This window comes from Benincasa hispida, chromosome 3 (assembly GCF_027475165.1).
Source record: "Benincasa hispida cultivar pf3 chromosome 3, pf3_genome.v1.1, whole genome shotgun sequence".
NCBI classification, from domain to species: Eukaryota; Viridiplantae; Streptophyta; class Magnoliopsida; order Cucurbitales; family Cucurbitaceae; genus Benincasa; species Benincasa hispida.
The window spans coordinates 56,864,702-56,874,667 of record NC_143480.1 but is presented as its reverse complement, the minus strand read 5'-3'; the positions used below and the strand labels follow the sequence as shown (position 1 = coordinate 56,874,667).

The 9,966-nt window shown below is 31.1% G+C and overlaps 1 long non-coding RNA gene across 1 annotated transcript; it reads left to right on the top strand.

Annotated features, from left to right (window-relative positions):
* The first annotated feature begins 7,310 nt into the window (after nt 1–7,310).
* LOC150037397 (uncharacterized) lies at nt 7,311–8,345 on the top strand. The gene is made up of 2 exons (XR_016528209.1): nt 7,311–7,450; nt 8,033–8,345. It is a non-coding gene; the product is annotated as an uncharacterized LOC150037397 (long non-coding RNA).
* The last annotated feature ends 1,621 nt before the right edge of the window (nt 8,346–9,966 follow it).

Sequence of the window (9,966 nt, the reverse complement as noted above, 5' to 3'; positions counted from 1 at the left end):
GTATACCCGCCACTTTCGAATTGTAGAGATCAGAATCAAACAAGCCCTTAAAGGAGAAACAATTGTTTGAAAATGGACCTAAGCAACCCTATCCATTTTTGGAGCTTACGGTGTTTCGAATCGTATGTTACAACCCTCCAAAGGGCTAGTCGTCGTTAAACGACTAGTAAATGGTCACATAAAGCCAACCAGCACACGCAACATAGGAATCTCACGGTGTCACTTAATGGAAGAGACTGTAGGACGTGTTGCCACACATCCTTCACCCACTTACTATGAACTACTTTCCCTATTCACCTTGCTATTGACCCATGCAAACACTTTTCGAAGGGAGGTTGCCGCTAATAGAAACTCGAAACCGAGCATGGATATCACGGTGTTAACTCTTAGGGACGTGAGAGCTAGAAATAATATATCTCATATACTATTCCTGAAGTGCTCAATTTTATAAAAGATTGGGTATTTACTTGGTTATTAACCGGATAACATTTAACAACCTAAATCTAGGTGGTTTTTTCTAGTATAACTCTTATATTGGGATTAACCTATGATGTCTAGGTGATAAACCAATTTTATTACCATACACCACGCATGCATGCTCATAAAACAAGGGTTATTGACTTAGACGCCCGTTTGATCTCAAGGTAGGAGGTGTTCCATAAACTGTCAACTTAAGTACCCCCAACCTTAGACAAGATATCCCCAGGTAAGTAAACAACTCTTGTTTTACAAATAATCTATTCAAACTCTTAAAAAGGTGATTAAATTGTACTTGTTAACTCTAGGTGAGCATGCATCTTATCTTTGTTACAGATTTTAAAAGTCTAGGTTATTTTATAACAATTATAAAATAAATTATAACATTTATAACCCTAGAAAATTCATCTATAACATGCTTCCTTAAACAAACGTGCTTTAATATAACACTTATATTAAAACCTAACATGCATACTATATACATTATAACACTTATAACATACAACAAATGCATGACAAATGTTTATCTTACGGTGGGATTTCTTAGAAAACTATATGGCATACTTTATGCACACATAATCAAACAATATTATATATAACATGCATAATAAATAAACAATTCTAAAGTGGACTGGTTTTGCCATTAAAAGCAAACAAACAACTAAACTATTACATAAAACAGTAAGCAGCTCCCTTGAACCGGCTTCAAACACTTTGAACCAATTTGAACCGGCCAAAAACCACTCAAACCCTTTTGAAAACTAATGTCAAAACCATAATGTATCCACTTTAGTGAACCAAACATTCATTGCATGAATAACACCCACAAAAATGCAATAGAACATTATAAGCATGCACTGATATCATTTGATGGAACATAAAGAACGCATGCACAGCGGAAGTAATGAAATCGGCAACATTCTAATTGTATTAAAAAGAAGAATAAGCATGCAAAGGGTTAGAGAATACAACGTTTGAAGACTCCACCGCAATATTCCTCTCTCGAGCTCGATCGATACCACCAATGGTAAATCCCGCTATTCTCAAGTTGAAGAACACGGTTGTGGGACCATTTTGTTAGTGAAAATAAGAGAATTTCACTATATTAAGTAAGATAGTAAAGAAAGTTTGGTGGAAGAATTTAAGTTAATTATGCAGGAAGCATTAGTTTTTTAAAATTTCAAAAACAAAGCCTTTTGTAGAGAAAACGCATGCAAAATCTCATTTCACATGTCTTCCACCTTGAACTCCATGAGCATGTAATATCTGTATCAAGCTTGGGAAATGTCACTCCAAAGTCCACTTAGTCAATGGGAAAATACAGGATTTTTCCACTCACTAATTTTTTAATAATAAAAAAATGAAAAATAATTTTAAAAATTTGGAAATTATTTAATCAAAATAATTTCAATTAAATAAGAATAAACAAATTTAATATCATATATTAAATTGTATAAGACACCTAGCTTTAATTAATCACATTAATCAAGTTTAAAAAATACTTTCATGCTAATGGTCAAGTATACTCTAAAAAATAATTAATTAATAAATTAATTATATAATTATAAATTATATCTTATATAAATACAATTTTCCTTAAAACCTGAATTTGGACATTTCAAATTCTTACTTCACCTAGTTCTTCAATTTTGTCCGTATTGAGCTAGCAAGAAGACCCGATGGACATACAGAAGACGGGCTCCAATGATCTGAGACTAGCCGGTCAATCTCTTTAACCTAGTTAATCAACATTCATTAATTAACAAAACTGTCCACTATAGCCTGTAGTTGCACTCCTCTCACTGTAGATATATTATGTGTTTGTTTGATATAACTGTCATCAAGAAGTTGATCCTTCACAGGTTGTTCGTAACCTCAGCTAGGTCAAATACCGAAATACCCTTGAGTTACATCTTTTCTCCTTAAGTGCCACTGTCCTTCTAATGAACAATTGATTTAGGATCATAATCACTAAATCCATTCCCTTTCAGGCCAATGAGAGGATGGGGCCCCTTGTTCAAGATCTGGGATCAACCCTTAAGGGAACAACATTTCTACTATCCTTAAAATGGGTAGGAGTGAATTCCATCTTGCAAATTCTATGTCCCCAGCCATCTACTCGGACTTGTTCCTAAAATGGGAGACATATTGATTAGCGACGCTGGGCTTACTCTCATCTATGCAGATCAATGGACAATCACGAATAAACAGGAGTCTATAGACAGCTCAGGATTCAGTTCAAGTTATCTAAGTCATCAAGAAGTGAAATTAATCAGTATTAACAGTAAATGGTATTAATACATAACCATGATTATTTCATGGTTTAACTTACACAATCTCATCGTGTAGAAAACTCCCGCTCCCATGTCTCTACATGAACAAACTGAGCACGTCGTTTATGATACTTTACAACATTTATAACAATAAAAAAGCGGGTCATATTCAATAGTATCTCTAGAAATAGATACTCAACCTAATTCATTTAACTACGGTGCCTAAATGCACAAAATGCAATTAAAAATCATTTGAATTATTTATTACTTATTCAAATTATTTTTGTATTTACTTGTTAAAATTGTTCTAAAAATTAGTACATGTCTAACCAAAAAGAAATAATATTAAGAAAATATTTTAGTTTAAAATAAAGTTTGAAATTAGAAGACAAAAATTTTGTTTTTTCTTTAATTCATAGAGGATTATCATGAAATTAGGAAAATAAATAATGAATAAATATTTTTTAAACTAAGAGATGATTATCATAATTCAAAAAAAAAAAATGGATAAAATATTTTTATCTAAATTAAAGTTCAAAATTAAGAAAATATCTTTTTTTTTTTTTTTTGTTCTAAATCAAAGTAAAAGATACCCCTTTTCAAAAAATAAATGAGGGTTATCATGAAATTTTGAAAATAGGTTATTTTTATTTAAATTAAAATTTGAAATTAAGAGATAATCAAATCGTTCAAATAAAAATAAAAAATTTTAAAAGAGAATTATCACAAACTTTTAAAAGACTTAATTTGATAGATATTCAAGTATTTGTTTTCTTCCTATAAAACACGTGCAATGCACATCATATTCGACTAGTTCACATTAAATGATATCAATTGATGTTCAACTAAATTATATTGTTTTGTATAAATGTGACATAAATATTAAAAGGGAGCAAATACATATTTAATAAACAAAATTTATTACAAAATTCTTACTAATTTCAAGTCTACTAAAAATTATAATTAAATGTTCAAAATTAATAAAATATAGAAATATTATACATACAAAACATCAATTCAAAATTAAATTAATATATAAGTTTACATATTGAAATATTGAAAATTTTAATATTCAAAATTCAAAGTCAAAATAATTTATAAATATACATATTACAAATTTAAGAAATAATAAATTTAAACATATGTTTTTGTAAGATCATAATAAAAAAAATTGCAAATTTGGTGGGACACAATAAATAATATAGTATCGTTTATTGATACAAACATTGCATTCGTATGCCATCTATATATTGTTTCCATCATATTAATGGTATAAAGTTGCCATCACATCAACTAATATGATCTCTTGATCTCTTTAGCATTATGAATGTATATTAGTATGTTTGAATGTATGTGTGGTAATTCTATCACAATGAATTGGAATGATCCGCTTTCGCTTGTACGTACTCTTGAATAAGAGTTCCTTCACCAAGGAATCACAAATGTGGAAATCATATTGAAAGAAAGTAGCATCTCATCAAAGAGACAGTACACCGAGGAGACGGGATCGTCACGAAGATAGCCTCTAAACACAGCCTTGTTGATCCATCTACGAAGGCCCTCTCGGCTAAAGTGTTTGCACTTGGTTGGACTAGGACTCCGAGCAACGTAATCTAGGGAAAGTAGGAGAATATCTATGGTATTAGAGATGCCTTAGTTTATTGTATTTTTCCTTTATGTTTCTCAACATTGTATTGTATATATTTATTCTCACTAGAGTTTTAGTCCATGTGGGAGATTGTTGGGAATGTCCTAGAACTCGCAGTTCGTAAAATTCATGTTAAACATTATATTTATCAATAAAATATTATCGATTCTTTTATTTGATATTGATGTTGCATTCTATTATGCAAATCCAATAAATATATCCATGGCTGTAGTGTGAATATTTTAACTCTATGTAGTAACGTAAAGAGGATCAAGTTAATAGTATATACCCTAAATGGTCTATAAGTATATGGATGAAATTAGGTATCTCAACCTGGTAACACTATTGGATGCGACCCATTTTGTATAGGTAATACAAATGATGTGATCCACAGATAGGTAATACAAATGATGTGATCCAAAGAGCATTCATGTAGAGACATATGAGTGGGGGCATCCTATGCAATGAGTTTACATAAAGACTAGACCACGAAATAGTCACTTTTCTTTATAACGACAGTCTACTGTTAAAACTGACTATTTCATACTAAAGTAGCTTAGGATAACTCAATCTTAATACTAAGCTAGCTATGAACTCCTGTTTATTGGAGATTGTCCTTTGATCTGCATGGGTGAGAGTAATCCAACAACACTGCTCAATAAGCCTTCCATTTTAGGGATAAGACCAGATAGATAGCTGGGGACATAGCCCAGTGAAATGGAATTCACTCCTACCCGTTTTAGGGTTGGCAGATAGGTTGTTCTCTTAAGTGCTAATTCTAGGTCTTGAACAATCGAGGTCCCGCCTTCTCATGATAGAGAGGGACATGGTTCATTAAGTAGTATTATGAATCAATTGTTCATTAGAGGGTCAGTGAGAGCTTAAGGAACAAGATGTATTTATAGGGGTAAAAGAGTAATTTTGATCCAACTTCAAATATGAACGACTTATGAATGATCGATTTAATGATTATGGTTTACATGGACAGAAATATATCTACAGTGAGGAGAATGCAACTATCGAGCTATAGTAGTATGTCTTGATGGTTAACGAAAAGTAATTAATTCGATTTAAAGAGTTTAACCAATTGATTACAAATCTTTGGAGCTCATGATCTGTATGTCCAATAGGTCCCTCTATTAGCTCATAAATTGGAATAATGAATTGAGTAATTGATTGAATGAATTTTGAATTTAGGGTTATGAATTTGAAATGTTCAAATTCAGTTTTAGGGTTTTTCAATTGATTGTATACGATGGATTAAAATCGTTTAATTTAATCGAAATTAAAATGAGATTGGAGAATTCAATTAATATTTAAATTATGATTTAAATATTGATTTTGAATCATATTGGTGGAATTGATGTTTTATTAATTTAATATTAAGATATTAAATTAATTAAATTAGTTTTATTTAAATTAATTAATTTTGAATTAATTATATAAAACTAAAATTTCAATAAAATAATTTTATCTAAATGGAAAAAAAAAAAACAATTTTTGAAATTGTTTTTGAGCTAGTTGATTTTTCCCTAAAATTGGAGAAATCCAGTAAACTTCATTCATGGTATTTTATCACCAAAATCTACCTTGAGTTCTTCAATTAATACAAAGTAGGAGCTGCCCTACATGCAACCATCTTCTAATGCATGAAATCAAGCTATATAATGACGCTTCATGCATGGAATTTGAAAAAAGACTGAGTTCTTTATCCAAGGTGCTATAAAACTGAAACCCTACTACACCCTCACTAGTTCATCTTCAATTTAGCTTGATTAGAGTGTTCCCACCACACATTCCTTTTTTAGCATAGTTGAGAAGATCTTGTTGGTGGTCTATCTGAAGAATCCAGCTCAAACTTGTGGAGATTTTGCTGAAATCATGAAAAGAACTACAAAGGTATTGTCATGTTCAAACCCTCTTTTGAAAACTTCATGAGTAGAATGTTTATAACTCAAATTAAATGTAGTTTAAGTACTTATTGATTCTGAATTTCTCCATTGCACGTTTTATTACTCCTTCACCAACTCCCTAGTTCTCAATGCTGAGATAATGGCATTAGTGGTGACTGACTCCCTGCCATATTTCAATGCATTCTTTACCTTCTTATAGGCTTTGGGTAGAGAGTTCAACAAAACAAAGGCTTCATTTTCATTACCAATCTTTTCACCAAGGCTTTTGAACTCAGAAACTATCTTCTTAAACTCATCCAAATTGTCAGATAATGTTTTAGCAGAATCCATCTTGAATGTGAAGAATTTCTCTCTTAAAAACATCTTATTAGGAAGATCTCTTATGGCAAAAAGACCTTCCAACTTAGTCCACATCTTTTAAGTTGTGCCTTGGTCGATTACCTGTCTCAAAGTGTTGTCATTGAGGTTGAGGACTAAGGTTCTATAAGCTTTAAGTTCTATATCTTCCCTTTCTTGAGTTGTTATCATAGATGGCAGAGTAAATAGATCTAAGAGGGCTTAATGAGCTTTTTGTAGTCCAAGAATTGTCTTGATTTTGGCTTTCCACAAGCCAAAGTCACCCTTCCCATTAAACTTCTCTATTTTGAATCTTGCAACGATCATTGCTAATCTGAAAACTAGACTTAGAACACTAAGAAGTGTTTTCTTGAAAACCTTGATGCTTCAAGAAAGATTATCTCGATGGTCTTCAAGCTCTGATACAAATTTTGTTGGGCTATTTCTCTGTTTCTATAGGCCTACGAAATGAATCTTGAAGGAAAAGCCCAAGTAGCTGAAGGCTTGTGTTAGGTGAAAAGATTGGTTCTAAATAAGCCACATAGTAAACCTAATTTCCACATACGTGTAGGGCTAAAACTCTCTCTTCAACTGATCAGATTATTGCACTTGGGAAAAGGAATTCATTTTCAGGTAAAACTTTCTTTTCTCTCTCAATTTTCTCTCTCAATTTTCTCTCAATTAGTTATAGGGCTCTTCTTTAAAAATGAAGATTGTTTTTTTAGAGATGAAGAACAACCTGCATAGTTCAAAAGATGAAAGGAAGAAGATAAAGAACACACACAAGTACGTGGTTAAGAAAGGTTGCGTACATCCACGTGAAGAACTTTTTTTCTTTCTTGAGATTGCCTTTGTACAATAGTTTTTCTTTTATAAGAGATGTAAGATTATTTCTATTCGATGTATGTAATAGATCTGATCTTTAGGTATTTATAGTACATACCTTTTGTTAGTTTTTGTCAGTTACAGTAAGAAAAGAGATGTTGTTAAGTAAAACTCTAAACTAGTTGTTTTATGTATTGGAGTCATATTTACGATATGTTTTTATCAGAGAATAAAATTTGTGCTCAATGTCATTTTCTCTTAGTACTTAACAAGAATTTGGTTAATGAGAAATATTTTTGTGAAGGAAGAAGTGGATTTTTGACGAATTTCAATTTTTTATTCCATTTCAATTAAGGTGGGTGTTTGATCTTAGGTGTTTATGTGAATGGCTAAATCAGTTTGTGTTTGTATGTTTGTCTTCATCATTCTAGAATCAATTATTATTATTTCTATTTTCAAGTTCAAGCTAAGATCTCTCTAGAATTGTCATGTTCATCTTGAGTGCTTGTTAATTCTTAAAGAAGATAAAAGTCTGATTAAGTTATTCTTTAAACATTCAGGGCAAAAGTAGGAAGACGCTTAAGTTTAAGTTGGATGTGATGAAGCCAACTAGAAAAAAGCTCGGTATGGTGAAACTGACAATGGAGCTTCATGAAGTATTCATGCTCAAAAAGAGAATTATTTAGGGTAAACAAGTAATTTTAAGGTTTAGAGTCTTGTACTTATTATACTTATTAATTTCGTTTATCTTCGTAAGTTAAATATAGGTTGTGGAGGATGAATAATTATATCACTTTTGTTGAAGTGAATTAGTTAACTGTTATATTTGTTGAAAGTTAAGTTGCATATATAAATATCATATTCCTTTTATTATATCCATATAAATATCGTTAGTTAGCCTTCTTCGATGCTAGTCAATACCCCTATAATGTCAGTTTTCAATCGAAATTATAGTCTAATTTTGTACCAGAGATAACAAGTTTATGTATCAAATTCAATATTTTTCTAATTAATGAAATACTTCAACGGTTACATATGTTGCAAAAGATATTTTCAATGACCATTGATCTATCTTTAACAACAGTCTTATATGTTGTAAAATTTTAACTTTCAATAACAAACTTGCAACGTCACTATATAAGACAAATAGCGATAGATAACGTTAGGCTAAAAGTGAGAAATAGATCTCGACGAATTAAATCAACTATCAATGCTAGGAACTTAACTCATGACTTACTAACTCATAATATTATTGACGATAGGAACACACAATTATCTTAAACATTTTGAAAGCATGCATTGGGAAGTCCAATAAGTGACAGTTCAATAGATAGAAGACAACTTTAAAAACATACTTTCACAGAACATAGCTTCGAAACATACTTTACTGAAACATAAGACATAAAACTTCTAAAATTATTTTAGTAACACTGTAATCCATAAAACCATGTTAAATGCATACTTCGGTTTACCCCAACAAGATATACTAACAAGGTCGCGACGTATAAAATGGTTTTATCACTTTTCCACCTATGGAAAGAACACTTCATAAGAACATATATTTCACACATAGTTTCACTAAAATTCACTTCATGAGTGGTGTTCATAAGTAAATCCACTTCAATGCAGAGTTTGCACCAAAAACCATCCTAAAGCATTCAAGTCAAACAATTCTAAAGAAAGAAAAATAAATAAATACCCCAATCACCCCAAAATATCTTATGCTTTGAAGAAACCCTGCATCTTCATTAGCTTTGGGCATACAATTTTACTTAAAAAATTGCTACAAGAGTTGATGTGTCAACTTAAAATTCAAGCTATTGTAGTCTACTATCTTCATGCAAATACTTTAAGAGATTTTAATTCATCATAATCCATACCAAGGATATTCATAAACTTTTTCTACTATTCTTCCTCTATATTAAGCAATAAATTCATACAGAACATATTTGTAAATGTGATTTCTGATAAATAGACCCATATACAGGAGTAGCTTTACATGCATTTTTGCACACATACCTTCCTCGATCTTCAGAACCTGAGATAATATGCAGACTGAGGTCAAAACATTCTTGTTTCATATATATTTATATGTGAATATTAAAGTATGCATTATATAGTTTTTGCTCAATGCCAACCCCACAACATCGATAATCCATAATACCTTAAATATTTTAATGTGTATAAAGCATAAGATAGATGAGAAGATCATGTAGAGTAGAGTTAAAGCAAGAGGATAAGGAAAATTGATTTCCTTCGAGGACAAGACCTATTGCAGCAATACGTAAGAGATTTCAAAAAGTTTGTCAAAGCAACTTCTTAAATACACATCATAGAGTAGGAAGATTCAAACCTCTAACTTCTTGATTCTATACACCTTAATTAGTTGAGCTAAATTCCTGTTCAAATTGAAGGATCTCTTACCGAAGAGTACCATGAGCGCGTTTGGATTGCTCCGATCTCACCGTGACCGAAATACATATTATATATTCAA